A 15,524-nucleotide genomic window follows, 5' to 3' on the forward strand; every position below is an offset into this window, starting at 1 on the left:
TTTAACTTAAAGCAACAGTTCGGCCACTTTACACAACTAAAACCCCGACACAGTGAGACCAGCTTAGGAACATAACAGGCGCTAAAATGGTTGTTTCTGGGTCGCCTAACCATGGAAATGTTGTATGGTAACTAAACGATCTTAATACCTAAGTCAGTTGTCAGTATAACAGGTTTTTATTTGCGCTTCATGATGCACACAATTCACCTAAAGTTGACAAAGAGCGAAGATCTTAATTACACAAAATTATTGTAATACTAAGGGGGGGGGGGGGGGGGGGAACAAATTGTCTAAGAGTCTGCACGGAGATAATGCAGCAAGATTTCCTTATTTCAAAGCTAACGAGGCCGAAAACTGTAAACAAGTAGGCAACACAAGCTGCAAGCTGCAAGCTACTCAGAATATCGACAGCACTACCTCAATTGGGACACATTTACCCACAAATGAGCTAGGTTAGCTCCAGGCGACGGCCGCGAGTTCTATGGCACAGAAAATGCCTTCCCCAACATGCACTCACAACTTTCAAAAAATTTTCGACGTCGAGAAGACGACTCAGTGCTGTTGCCAATGTGACGAACCAGAATATCGCTTATTGCATGAAACAAAGTGGGGAACACGGCAGAAACTTCCCACTCTCTTGCCGAACATAAAGCACATTAACCAACAAGAGGTTGGTACTGGTCTGGTGCAGCGCCTCACCAACTGGTCCACTGCTTCACGCCAAACATAGTGACGGAGACGACTCATTCGATTGGATATCCATATGTCCTGTTTCTTGCCTCCCAAGCAAACATGCCCAGTACTCTCAATAAAATAATTATAAATTATCCTGGCTAAAAAATAAAACAATATCACACAGCGGTATGCAAAAGTCTTGTCACATGATGAAGAGTATTCAAAATACAGCTCAGAATAGTTTATGTCTACGATGAAAGCAATTATGACAGCAGACTCAACATCCACCAGCATTTTGAACTTAATAGTAAGAGTGCATATCATGCACAGTAGCCACAAGTAACAAATATTATGCATGCAGCGATACATCGAGTATGGTCAAACACGTCATTCATTTAAGACGAACGTGGACCTCCTTGATTTTCGCTTACCTTGTAAGCCCAAAAAGATCGAGGCTGGATTAATAAAAAAGCAAAGAAAAAATTATAGAGTAGTTTTAATATACCACTTGTTCTATATAGTTCCCTCTCACTCGAGTACAACTTACAGAACGTTCATATAAGCATATGAAAAGTCAGAGAAGTCCTTCTCTCGCAAGTCACATTGTCGTGAATGTCGATTACGTCGTCAAAGTGCTTATCCTTCTTTCGAATTCCAGCATTTTGTCGTTTGTGATAGATTCCTGTTGATAACACCAAGTCTCATTGACCAATGATGATTTTTTTCCACAAAGGAACTGTAGGCGTTCTTTATTTCAGAGAAGTTGCAGCTGGCACCCACGAGTCGCCGTTTTTGTTCGGAAGTGAATTTGCGCGAGACAAACTTTGCATGCACTTTTCTCTTCTTCATAACATTTTGGAGGATGTCTTGAACACTTGATTTAAAAATGTTAATGTAATGCGATTTGAGACACGACACAATCCCGTTGATGCCCTATGGCCAGACGTCCATTACTTAACACTGCCTGCTTACAACTGACTGCTTAAATTCACTTTTTCTTTCAGTTCTTACTGGCTTCACTTGTACCCCAGTAATAAAATAAATTTCATACGTTTTTGGACGAATAATTAATTAAAGCAATGCCACTGTTTACCGTTCGATTACAATCAGTGCAGCTGAATTGCCGCGTCGAAGGATAACGGCTAACCGAATACCTCGTCTGATCGTCTGGCTGTTGACTGTCGTCTGCCATCGTCGTAGCTTCCATGTGAAGCTTTCTTACCAAAATGATTCCGATGTACAGAGTAACAGTTATTGAACTATATGAGAAACGACGTAAATTAGTTACAAACTACGGCGTACATACACTTAATTCAACATGTAGACGTCACTACAGAAATTCGGATTTAGGTTATGACATGTTCGATATGCCTGTCATCATTGGCGACGATGTAGAGCAGACGAATAGCGAAGTTCAGCATGACCCGTTGAAGTGCCGGAACGTCAATGCTGTCGATGACCTCCTTATGGCTGTTTTCAGCTCTGAAATAGTTTTTTGGTTGTCGCTGTACACCTATTCTTTAATACAGCCCCACAAAAAGAAGTCGCATGTGTTCAGGTCCGGAGAATGTGGTGGCCAATCGAGGCTCGTGAAAGTAGCCTATAGGTACCTGAGAGCCAGAATGCAGTCCCCAAAGTACTCCTCCAGGACAGCAAACACTCTCCAGCTTCGATTAGTTCGAGGTCCGTCTTGCATGAACAACATGTCGAAATCAAGCTCACTTTGGATAATGGGGATGAAATTATCTTCCAAAACCTTCAACTACCGATCGGTAGTCACTGTGCCATCAAGGAATATCGCACCGATTATTCCGTGACTGGACATTGCACACCACATATTCACCCATTGAGGGTGAAAAGATTTCTCGATCAGCTGGCCCTTGTGGCCGAGCGGTTCTAGGCACTTCAGCCCGGAACCGCGCTGCTGCTACGGTCACAGGTTCGAATTCTGCCTCGGGCATGGATGTGTGTGATGTACTTAGGTTAGTTAGGTTTAAGTAGCTCTAAGTTCTAGGGGACTGATGACCTCAGATGTTAAGTCCTATAGTGCTTAGAGCCATTTTAACCATTTGAAGATTTCTCGATCGCGAAACGCCGAACCCTAATCCCCCAAATGCGCCAATTTTGCTTATTGGCTAAACTATCCAAATAAAAGTGGACTTCGTCGCTAAACCAAACCATGCATGCACATTCTAATTCCCATCACGCCCCACGGCCAACTGTGCACTTTGAACGTACTACTCCAAACCGTTCAGACGTTATGAGGATTTTATTTCATGTAGTTCAATAATTGTCGCCCTGTATATACACAAAGAATCCCTACACCGGATTCCATTAAAAATGTCATATATAGTTCATTTAGGAAAGTGTAATTCTTTAATTATATTTATATTTTAGAATACTTACACAAATAATTACAGAACTCATGATCTAATTTCGCATACTGCTTCTACACACTCCTCTAAGGCTACTTCGTCTTTCGCTTGATATCACGATACACTACACTGCACGTGTGCGCTTCGGTGCGTTAAGAGATCGAACCACTCACATACGAACGTCAGATCGAAGTACTTCCGTAGGCTCTATAGCTTACTGTTCCACGTCCTCTGGCTAAATCTGTATCAGCACAATGTGTGGAAAACGTTGCCCGTACCCGTGTTACTTTAAAGTCAATAGTTTCTCACATGATAGCTTTTTAACGTGTTTGGACACTTTTACCTGATCACTAAGAGTAGAATTCTGTGGCATAACAGCTATCCTGATTGGCATGAAATATTAAATGTTTCTTGTTGACCGTACATACAGGGGTTGGGAAAAATGTGGAAACATCAAAAACAACACACTATTGTTCCTAATAAGATGTAGGAAACTCCTCGGCCTTCAAGACAACTTCTAGTTGTTTGGGAATCGATGAATACCTATCCAGTACAGTTTACAGGGCAATCTTACAGCGTTCCTGCAAAATAGTGGCAAGTTCAGGTAAAGACGATGGAAGTGGATACCGATCGAGTACCGTTCTTTGAAAAGTAGACCATAAAGACTCATTAATGTTGTGATCTGGTGACTGTAGTGGCCATGGGAGAAGTGACAGTTCATCATCTCACAAAACCAGTCCTGGACGATGTGAGTTGTATGAACAGGGACACTGTCAGCTGGAACACAGGATCACCATTCGGGAAGAACACTGTATTATCATCCAAGATGGTCACACAATGCTTAACATAATGGAACCTTGTAGAGTAATAATAGAGTGTATGGGATATCACAATATGGCTGCCCATATCATCCCCGAACGCTCGCCATGTTTCACTTTTGGGACTTAAACTCGACCAGAAACTGGAAACAGTGTGAAACAAGACTCACACGATCAAGTTACTTCCTTCCATTGCACCATATTTCAGGTTTTATAGCTCGGCATCACGTTTATCTGTTACAGGCATTTCCACTACTGGTGTTTGGTTTGGAATTCCAGTTCGCCGGCAGTCGCCAGCTTATGGAACTCCCTTGGTGCTGACACTGCTCGCGAATGCAGTGAATATTCTAGCTGTCATTATTTTATTCCTCGTTACAGTCCTCGTCAATGACCATGTGCCACGGTCACTGAACTCATACTTTCTTCTGCTTTACGGTTTAGCGGATGATGCTTTTTCGCTCTCACCGTACGCGATAAACATCTTCGGTACAGATCCTCTTGAAAAACCGAACACTTCGATTGAATTGGTTTCAGAAGAAGCCACCATATGAGTACCAAGAATTTTCCCACGTTCTCAGTCACTCAGCTCCCACATAATGCAATCACAACTACACAGAACACTGATGCTTTCAATGTACTGAGGACACTGCACGGGTGCCATTCGCGGTCATATAAAAAGCGCAATCTGAAGGCTTGCCTAGCATATGCATTTATGGCCAAGCGTGCAGTTTTCGTGCTTTTTTCATTTTTTGGTCTAACGTCTGTAAGTAAGGGTTTCATGGAGAAAAATTATATTTGGTATCAATGCCTTTACCTAATGTCAATTAGTCGATATAAAAGTAAACAACTACGCGTCAGCAGAGGGAGATGTAAAATCAAAAATGTCAGTACTCGATATGCGGCATGTCCTCCACGACAAACATAAAAATACAATGTAACTGTTTATGTCAGTATCTAACGCGTATTTGAGAAACGACTTTTGTAGAGACGCGCTACACAATACTACAGCGCTACCTGATTCGAAGAACGTAGGAGATTGTCATTCTCTTTTTAACTGTGATAGGGAAAAGTGTTATTACGATTCATCAGAATTCTGAAAGAATTCCTCTCTCCTTCAGCATCAAAAAGTTGTGTAATTTTCATTTTATCAACACACATATACAAAAACCTGCAATAGTATGTCTGTTTCTTCCAACTAATGAGTGCGTATTGGTAATCAGATGCTCACTTTATCTCTTTTGTGTGACAGGTTCTGTCTCACAAGATATTAACGGCCTTTTCTGTTTATTTAAATCAATCTTTCGGTTTGTTACGTAGGGCCCACGCCAAGCCATCACCTGTGCCAAGCATTTCATCTCAGAGTAGCAAGTAATACAACGTACTCATTTATTTGTTGAATGTTTTTCAACTTCTCCCTTCCCCTTCGATTTTTGCCATATACAGCTTCTGCTAGTGTTATCGCAATTAACCACTGATGTCTTACTAAAATCTTCCTGTCTATTCCTGCCAGTGTTTCTACAAGTTTCTATCGTCGGCTGTTCTGCACACAATTTCAATATATTTTATCTTGAATGAGATTTCCACTCTGCAGCGGAGTGTGCGCTGATATGAAACTTCCTGGCAGATTAAAACTGTGTGCCCGACCGAGACTCGAACTCTGGACCTTTGCCTTTCGCGGGAAAGTGCTCTACCAACTGAGCTACCGAAGCACGACTCACGCCCGGTACTCACAGCTTTACTTCTGCCAGTACCTCGTCTCCTACCTCCTGGCTAAGCCATGTCTCCGCAATATCCTTTCTTTCAGGAGTGCTAGTTCTGCAAGGTTCGCAGGAGAGCTTCTGTAAAGTTTGGAAGGTAGGAGACGAGGTACTGGCAGAAGTACAGCTGTGAGTACCGGGCGTGAGTCGTGCTTCGGTAGCTCAGTTGGTAGAGCACTTGCCCACGAAAGGCAAAGTTCGAGTCTCGGTCGGGCACACAGTTTTAATCTGCCAGGAAGATTCATATTTTATCTTATCAGTCAACCTATTTTCACCGTCCTTTTATAACAACTGGTCTAAAACGCATCGATTCTGTTCTTTTCCTATTTTTCCACAGTTCATAATTCACTTGCATACAATGTTGTGCTCTAGACCAGTGTTTCTGAGAAGAATTTTCTTCATCATACGAAGGCCTATGTTTAATACGTGTAGGTTTACATTAGAGACGAATGCCATTCTTTGCTGTTCTTCTCTAATTGTTATATCAACCGAACTTCATCCATCTTGCGTTATTTTTCATCCAATATAGCATAATTCCTTCACTTCCTTTCTATATGGTCTTCCAGATTCTATGTTAAGTTTATCGCTAATCTCATTTCTGATACTCCTCATTACTTGGTTTTTGTTTTACTCTCAGTTCATGTTTTGTGTTCGTAAGACTGTCAGTTTCATCCAGTGCGTCCTACAGTTCTTCCTCACTTTTATGAAAATATTTATATTGATGTTACTGCATACTAAGTTCATGTTTCGTTCTCATCGTACTATCATTCGTATGAAGTTAGAAGATTTCGTCGCATACATGCACGTAGCGTTTCAGAGAAGAGTTGTTTTCTCAAGTATATCAATAAACTGATGTAATAAGTATGACCTATGAAAAGAGATGTGCAAAAGAGTTTATTGGAAGTAATTAAATTCAAAACACAAATACTTGGTTGTTGTTCTATTTCCAGTGTTAATACAAAACTGTGTTAAATGAAATTATTTAAATACAAAATGACAAATACGTATTTTCAAAATACCTTTATTCAAATAAAATACCTCTAGATAGCGAACATTTTACATGCTAAATTTCATTGATTTTACCACCAATAAAAGCTAAATTATTTCGTCTTTGACATTCCACCTACGTGGCGTCATTATTATTATACCAGATGGAATAGTCATTCAGCATGAGCATAACTTGACAAACAACTATTACATTCATGGAAAAAATTTGCAGTTGGCTATCTGTTTAAGGAATTTAAACTGGTATCACTATCTTTTAAATACTATGTTGTTCACATATCTATTATAGTGTTGGTACTATCACTGGTTGTAAAAGAATCAGTGTCCTCAACAAACAAATAACAAGATTCAACTTTTTTGTCAGAATATAGCGAGTTCTTCCAAATTTTTTCTTACACAAATGTGAAATAAACGTTTAAGGTATTTTCTGCTACCCTTCGGTACCTATTTCAGTTTCGGAAAAGGATAAGATATGGTTGCTAACATGCCACCCTTTGTTTTTGGTTCCTCTAATTTAAAATATCTCCCAAGACGCCTATTAAAACCTTTCTTGATAAATTCTGTCGTCACACCACAGTATGTAAATTTACTCATTGGCAAGCTGCTTGGCATTCTTTGCATTCTCATTATCTCTGGCAAAAGTCATACATGGTAGGTATCCTTGTCCTTTATACGCTTCTGATGCTTTCAGTAATATGTTTTGAACAGTTTTTGTATTCATTAAGAAATTATATATTAAATTTTCATTTAGAGTATCCTTGACAATGATTGTATTGTGGATAGAATTATTGTAGAATGAATTCCATAGTGTTAAACATGGACAAGTAGGGAATTTTCCATTTGATTCTAAACATGTTTCAAAAACCTGAAGAGACTTTGGGACAGATATTTCAAAGTGTTTGACATTTTGACGTGGCTGCATCGTAAACTCATTCATATGAATTACTTTGAAATCTGGTCTTAGATATATCACTTGAAGCTACTAAATGTAGTGTGTATGCCCTCGCTTCCATCTTCACTCATTTCATTCGGTTTTATCAAATGATTTCGGTACGTTTTAATGGCTCTGAGCGCTATGGGACTTAACATCTGAGGTCGTCAGTCCCCTAGAATTTAGAACTTCTTAAACCTAACTAACCTAAGGACATCACACACATCCATGCCCGAGGCAGGATTCGAACCTGCGACCGTAGCGGTCGCGCGGTTTCAGACTAAAGCGCCTAGAACCGCTCGGCCACTCCGGCCGGCTGGTACGTTTTACATTAAACAAAGAATAATGATAAACACATAATGTGTACTCAAGTCTTACTACCTGTTATAATAATTAGGGTCATCGTCATATTTTTATTATAGGTATACCTTTGGCGCTTATCGCGCAATCTGCATTCGTCGTGGAACTACTTTAGTTTAAACAAACGGGTCATTACATGAATTAAAACTACGAAGTATGAAATACAAAAATCCAAGAGAAGTATTTTTCGTATTGCAAATACAAATTATCTGTATATTATATCAAACAATGGAAAATCCAAGATGGAATGTAACGAAATTACGAAAAGGATAGGTGATAGTCACCATATACCAGAGACGCTGTGCCGCAAATAGGCACAACAAAAGACTGTCAGAAAGTGAGCTTTCGGCCAACTAGGCCTTCGTCGGAAACAGACAACATGAACACACATACAAGCACTCATGCAAATGCAACTCACTCACACATGGCCAGTCTAGTTGCTGGCCTCAGCAGCCAGACACTGTTGTCATGTGTGTGTGAGTCGTATTTCACTTATCAATGTACAATGATCAGCCAAAACGTTATGACCACCCACCTACTATCGACATAAACCCTACCAGGCGACAGCAGCGTCACCTGATAATCAGACACACGCACGATGCATGTAGTATCAGTAAGCGTGCTGTCCGTGTTTAGAATAGAGAAGGAGCATGATCTATCTGGTTTTGACCAAGGACTGGTTGTAAATCTCCGGAACCTCGGCACGAGCATTTCGGAAACTTGTCGAGTGTTCGAGGAGCGCCGTAGTGAGTGTTTTGAAGATGTGGCGAAACCAAGGTGGAACCATGTCCAGACGTCGTGGGGTAGGGTGGCCACCCATCATTAAAAATGTTTGGCATCGTAGGCTGGACAGGCTGATAAAACAGGAGTGACGCCGAAGTGTGGCGGAGTAGACATCAGTGCTGGGCAGAGTACCAGTGTGTCTCCACACACAGTACACCAGCACTCCAAACACTGGGCCTCCGGAGCCGACGACCAATGCACGTGCCAATGTTAACACCACGACGTCGGCAACTATAACTAAAATTGGCACGTGACCATCGGCACTGGACATTTGCGCAGTGGCAGAGCGTAGCGTGGTCTGATGAATCCCGATACCTTCTTCATCATGCCGACAGGAGGGAGCGAATCCGCCTTTTCCAAGGGAACAGCTCCTTGGCACCTGTACTGGAGGAAGGAGGCATGCTAGCTATGGCACCATTATGCTCTAGGGAACGTCCATAGAGCCATGCATGGGTCCAGTGGAGCTCGTGCAAGGCACCGTGACGGCCAAGGAGTATCGAACAATGGTTGCAGACCTCTTTACACCCCTGCATGACGACCATGTTTCCTGATGGTTGCCACGCGGGGTAGCCGCGCGGTTAGGGGCGTCTTATCACGGTCCGCGCGGCTCCCCCGGCGGAGGTTCGAGTCCTCCCACGGGCATGGGTGTGTGTGTCCTCTTTAGCGTTAGATTAAGTAGTGCCTAAGCTTAGGGACCAATGACCTCAGTGGTTTGGTGCCATAAGACCTGACCACAAATTTCCAATTTTTTTTTCCGACGGCAGTGGCATTTTTCAGCAATATAAAGTACGATGTCACAAGGCGAGGTGTGTGATGGAGTGGTTCGAGCAACACAGTGGCGAGCTCCAGTTAATGTGTTCGCCGCCAATTGGCCAGATCTGAACCCGATCTAACACAGCTGGGATGTAACTGAACGTGGCATCAGATTTCATCAGCCCCGTTCTCGGGATTTACGGCAATTAGGGGGGGGCGCGCGCCTATCAAGTGCAACACCATGTAACTAACATGAGAAAAATATGTATTTGCACACATTTGATAAAATGTTACCTATTAAGGTATAGTGTGTGTGTGTGTGTGTGTGTGTGTGTGTGTGTGTGTGTGTGTGTGTGTTTGTGTCCGTACGTGCGTGCGCGCGCTAAGATGTGGTGCAAACACATTCCAACGACCTACCAAGGCCTGATTGCTTCCATGCCATGATGCGTCGCCAGTATTGCACGCGCCAAAGCTGGACATACCGGCTATTAGGTAGGGGGTTATAATATCCTGGCTCATCAGAGGATACAGTCTAGTAATCTGATTCGGGTTTTGCACTCTTTACCAATGTCTGAGAATGTCTCCAGGTAAGGCCTAGTCATAGGGAGTTAAGGTTTGTTTGTTTGCACTAAATTATTAGAATTAGCTCCGGTTCGGAATATTACACAAGGACACGCCGATTGACTTCCAGACAAAGGTCAAATATCGGTTAATATTCCACTAAAGAACTTTGCAAAAAGATAAAAAGAGGAACGCGACCTGATCTCATAGCTTTAGGAACTCAAACTGAATCAAAGTACCATGTAAGTATAATGGTCACTGTTTTAAGTAGTTCACATCGTTTAATAACGCTATTACTTGCCATATAGCTCGTTCTGTTTTCCTCACAAAGTTGTATAATTTAGTTCTCAAAATGATTTAGAAGCTTATAGTTTCACAGAAAATAAGACCAAGAAACACAATTTTAATTCCTTTATCGAGTCGAGGAAACTTTTCCGAGATTACTTCCTCGCGTATAGTTAAATGCTTTACAAGAAAACATTTGTGAGTCACAGTGCTGTCCTATGTGCACCAATAACTTGATTTAAGACGGCCGCGAATTGAAATCTGGAGTTTCGTGAGGCTAAAGAATGTTTTTACGCAGAGTAGACGTATGACAGCTACGAACGGAAGGATAACAGGTAACTACCAAGTGCAACACCATGTAACTGACATGAGAAAAATATGTATTTACAGACATTTGATAAAATGTTACCTATTATGGTATAGTGCAAAAGATGTGAAGCAAAGTATATTTACACACATTTGATAAAATGTTACCTATTATGGTAATAGTCCAAAAGATGTGAAGCAAAGCTAATTTCTCAGGATTATGCGCAACTAAACTATCCGTAACTGCAGTGTTGAGGGGTGACTGTGGATAATGAGACTGGAGCGCTTGTCGATATGAAACATCAACATCCTTGTGTACGGAAGGGTAAACATGGCTGTCCATTATTGATATTGTTCGGCGTACATAAACAGGAGTCCAGTACAGCGTTTCACAATTCGGAGGTGCTGGTTGTGTATACAGAGAGTTAAATTTCGTGTCTTTGTGCATACTTAGTAGCGAATACTCTAGACTTGTTTTCTTAGTGGCCCTCGAATACGTGAATGCTGTACTTATCTCTTCTATATTCCGAATTGTACACGGCATAAAATATCATAACAATGGAAGTACCGTATTTCTACTTTTTACCTAAGATTGCAGCTAACGACGGAATATTTCCATTTTTTATATTGCCTATATACAGGGATATTCAGCTGCCCTTACACACAGGATTTATGCTGGCGCAATCACTTTCAAACACCACGTGCAAGATTTTCATACGCTCTCGATTGTACGTGCAAATTGTTATTCCTACAGAAAAAATAGACATGGCCTTTTTGTAAAAAGTGGAATATAGTTAAACTTTGTGCTGCGATATATTTTCGATAGAGGGCGTAGTTATCGAATTATTCAAGAAAAGCGTACAAAAGTGACCCTCGAACGCGATTTTCTTGAATAACTCGAAAACGGTAGCCTCCAGCGAATACGTATCGTCGTACTACATTAAATTACATTAAATTTCCTATAATGTGGCCCACTTTGTGTTTTCTGTAGGGCTAATAGCGTTCACGTAGTGGCCGAGAGAGGTTGCATAGAACCTATGGAAATGGGAAATGGGAAATTGAATCACCCTGTGTTTTCTGCAGTGTATAGAAATCTTGAATGTATTAGTGAGTGATGACCTGCAAGGGCGTAACTGCCCATTTTTTGTTATGAATATTAAAGTTTTCTATCAAGCAAGAAACAGCCAGATATATATTGTAATACTTCGACGAAGACATGTTGTTCGAAGATTTCGGACGTTTTGTGATACTGGTTTTTATGTTACTCATATTATGCCCTGCACGATATAGCCATACGTTTTAGTGATTTTCAGATCACATTTGCGCTTGATAAAATCTGTAAAACTAGGTTTGCAATACTGTGAAATAACTAAACATTAAAACATGTAGTCAAATAGAGGAAATATCATTAAAAAAGTACAACATGAGAGCAGCCCCCAAACAAACTCGTTGGAGAGAATTCTACAAATGTTGTCTCTTCTGCAGGGAATGAAAAATGCAGAGTGAACTGTGGACTATACACACTTCAGCCGTCACTACATGTCGCGTAGGTCATCTTAAAATTATGATGTACAGGAACGGTTAAATTATCGTCCACTAGGCTTACAGAATTTTTACTGGGTCTCTGGTGCAGGAACTAGTACAATTCCATCCTTCTAGTGCCGACTAACGTTTTCGGTAGATTCTTCTTGAAGCAGGAAATTCCACTAATGGAATTAACTTCGCTTGCTGAAACGTCTTCTTCAATGTTCTACATAAACAACTGTCTACATCGTGCTGATATTCCAGCCAAAATTGGAGTGACATTTAGTGATGTCTCAGCCATTACATGTGATGTTTTCACAGTCGCAATCTTCCCAATAGAAAGACATATGCCGCCGCACTAATTCCATTATATAAAGTGTGTGTAATGTCTAAGCATTTACACGACAGCACTTTATGTGAATGAGAAACTATAGAATATGGATACGCAGGTAGATATCCTTCAATATACGGCGTAGAAGTCGCCAACTTTACTCGCAGTCATATAGAAACTGCCGCAAGGATATACATTTCGTTTCGACACAAATTGCCGCATTGATATGCACTTCGTCTCCACATTTTCTCTTGGTTTTGAAGGCCCTTGGGAGTCTTCCTGTGGTGCTAACTGGAAAGCTCATCCCATATTTATCCAATTCGTTGAGTTCCATGTACCTAGCGAAACTAACTGACATCTCTTTGGAAAGGTTAGAATTCTGACACGAGTGGAATCTAAAATATCTCGCGCAGCCAGTGGTAAGTGACAAAGTGTATACAAACATTTCCAGGAAGTATTAAGAAGCAGCGTTGCATCGTTATGTTGAGTAGCATCTACCCATTACTGGGTTTGTTATATGCTTACTGTGAAACCAACTACGAGTACACGTAAAAATGTGTGTGTGTGTGTGTGTATGTGTGTGTGTGTGTGTGTGTGTGTGTGAGAGAGAGAGAGAGAGAGAGAGAGAGAGAGAGAGAGAGAGAGAGAGAGAGCTGATAAAATGTACGTTATAGAAATGAATTTCTCACGAAGATGCAAAGTAATTTAAATATTCAAAAACGTAATGGTCTTATTGTTTCGTATAGATTTCGTTAACTTACGCTTAGATTTTCGTTATTTTCGCCAGTACCACGACCGTTACGTCTAGCTGCTCCCTGCCGTCGTTGGATAAGCAGCTGCAGCAGCAAGTCGTATACTCCAAGCTCACTCATTTGTTACATAGTTTAATTCTTAATTTCTTTGCGTGTTTTTGGTACTTGCATTATCTAATTCATAAATTTCTGGCGTATTATAGTATTTGAGAGTTGTAGCATCGCGTTTTAGTACCTGAATAGTGTAAAATCGCGTAGTCTCCTTCCGCCGCCGAGAAGTGTGTCAGCATTACTGCATTTACTAGGCAATCTTGTATTTTAATAACCGTTTAAATTTTGTGTCGATTTGTTTGCGCTTTCTATAGATTAGTTCAGACGTTCTTTGCACAACAGTTTTTAGCATGGTTAGGGACTGCAACTGCTGTGTTCGGATGCAGGCTGAGTTGGCATCCCTTCGCTCCCAGCTTCAGGCAGTGTTGGCTTCGGTCACACAGCTTGAGGCTGTTGCCAATGGGCGTCACTGTGGGGTTCTGGATGGGGGTTTGTCGGGGACGGCCAGCTCGTCCCACGCATCCCCTGATCGGACTACGACTGTGGTTGCCCGGGATACTGCCCGCATTGAGGCTGATGCTTCACCTGTGGTAGAGTGGGAGGTCGTCTCAAGGTGTGGCAGGGGGCGAAAGACATTCCGGAGGGCTGAACGGAAAGCCTCTCCAGTTTGTCTGACGAACCGGTTTCAGGCTCTGTCTCAGGCTGATACTGATCTTCGGCCTGACATGGCTGCTTGTCCTGTTCCAGAGGTTGCCTCTCAGTCTGCAAGATCCGAGCGGTCGCAGAGGGTGGGCTTACTGGTAGTTGGGAGCTCCAACGTCAGGCGCGTAATGGAGCTCCTTAGGGATATGGCAGCAAGAGAGGGGAAGAAAACCAATGTGCACTCCGTGTGCATACCGGGGGAAGTCATTCCAGATGTGGAAAGGGTCCTTCCGGATGCCATGAAGGGTAGAGGGTGCACCCATCTGCAGGTGGTCGCTCATGTCGGCACCAATGATGTGTGTCGCTATGGATCCGAAGAAATCCTCTCTGGCTTCCGGCGGCTATCTGATTTGGTGAAGACTGCCAGTCTCGCTAGCGGGATGAAAGCAGAGCTCACCATCTGCAGCATCGTCGACAGGACTGACTGCGGACCTTTGGTACAGAGCCGAGTGGAGGGTCTGATCAGAGGCTGAGACGGTTCTGCGACCGTGTGGGCTGCAGATTCCTCGACTTGCGCCATAGGGTGGTGGGGTTTCGGGTTCCGCTGGATAGGTCAGGAGTCCACTACACGCAACAAGCGGCTACACGGGTAGCAGGGGTTGTGTGGCGTGGGCTGGGCGGTGTTTTAGGTAAGATGGCCTTGGGCAAGTACAGAAAGGGCAACAGCCTCAACGGGTGCAGGGCAAAGTCAGGACATGCAGGGACCAAGCAGCAATCGGTATTGTAATTGTAAACTGTCGAAGCTGCGTTGGTAAAGTACCGGAGCTTAAAGCGCTGATAGAAAGCACCGAAGCCGAAATCGTTATAGGTACAGAAAGCTGGTTGAAGCCAGAGATAAATTCTGCCGAAATTTTTACAAAGGTACAGACAATGTTTAGAAAGGATAGATTGCACGCAACCGGTGGTGGAGTGTTCGTCGCTGTTAGTAGTAGTTTATCCTGTAGTGAAATAGAAGTGGATAGTTCCTGTGAATTATTATGGGTGGAGGTTACACTCAACAACCGAGCTATGTTAATAATTGGCTCCTTTTACCGACCTCCCGACTCAGCAGCATTAGTGGCAGAACAACTGAGAGAAAATTTGGAATACATTTAACATAAATTTGTTATAGACTTAGGTGGAGATTTCAATATACCAGATATAGACTGGGACACTCAGATGTTCAGGACCGGTGGTAGGGACAGAGCATCGAGTGACATTATACTGAGTGCACTATCCGAAAATTACCTCGAGCAATTAAACAGAGAACCGACTCGTGGAGATAACATCTTGGACCTACTGATAACAAACAGACCCGAACTTTTTGACTCTGTATGTGCAGAACAGGGAATCAGTGATCATAAGGCCGTTGCAGCATCCCTGAATATGGAAGTTAATAGGAATATAGAAAAAGGGAGGAAGGTTTATCTGTTTAGCAAGAGTAATAGAAGGCAGATTTCAGACTACCTAACAGATGAAAACGAAAATTTCTGTTCCGACACTGGCAATGTTGAGTGTTTATGGAGAAAGTTCAAGGCAATCGTAAAATGCGTTTTAGACAGGTACGTACCGAGTA

The sequence above is a fragment of the Schistocerca serialis genome, chromosome 1 (assembly GCF_023864345.2).
Source record: "Schistocerca serialis cubense isolate TAMUIC-IGC-003099 chromosome 1, iqSchSeri2.2, whole genome shotgun sequence".
NCBI classification, from domain to species: Eukaryota; Metazoa; Arthropoda; class Insecta; order Orthoptera; family Acrididae; genus Schistocerca; species Schistocerca serialis.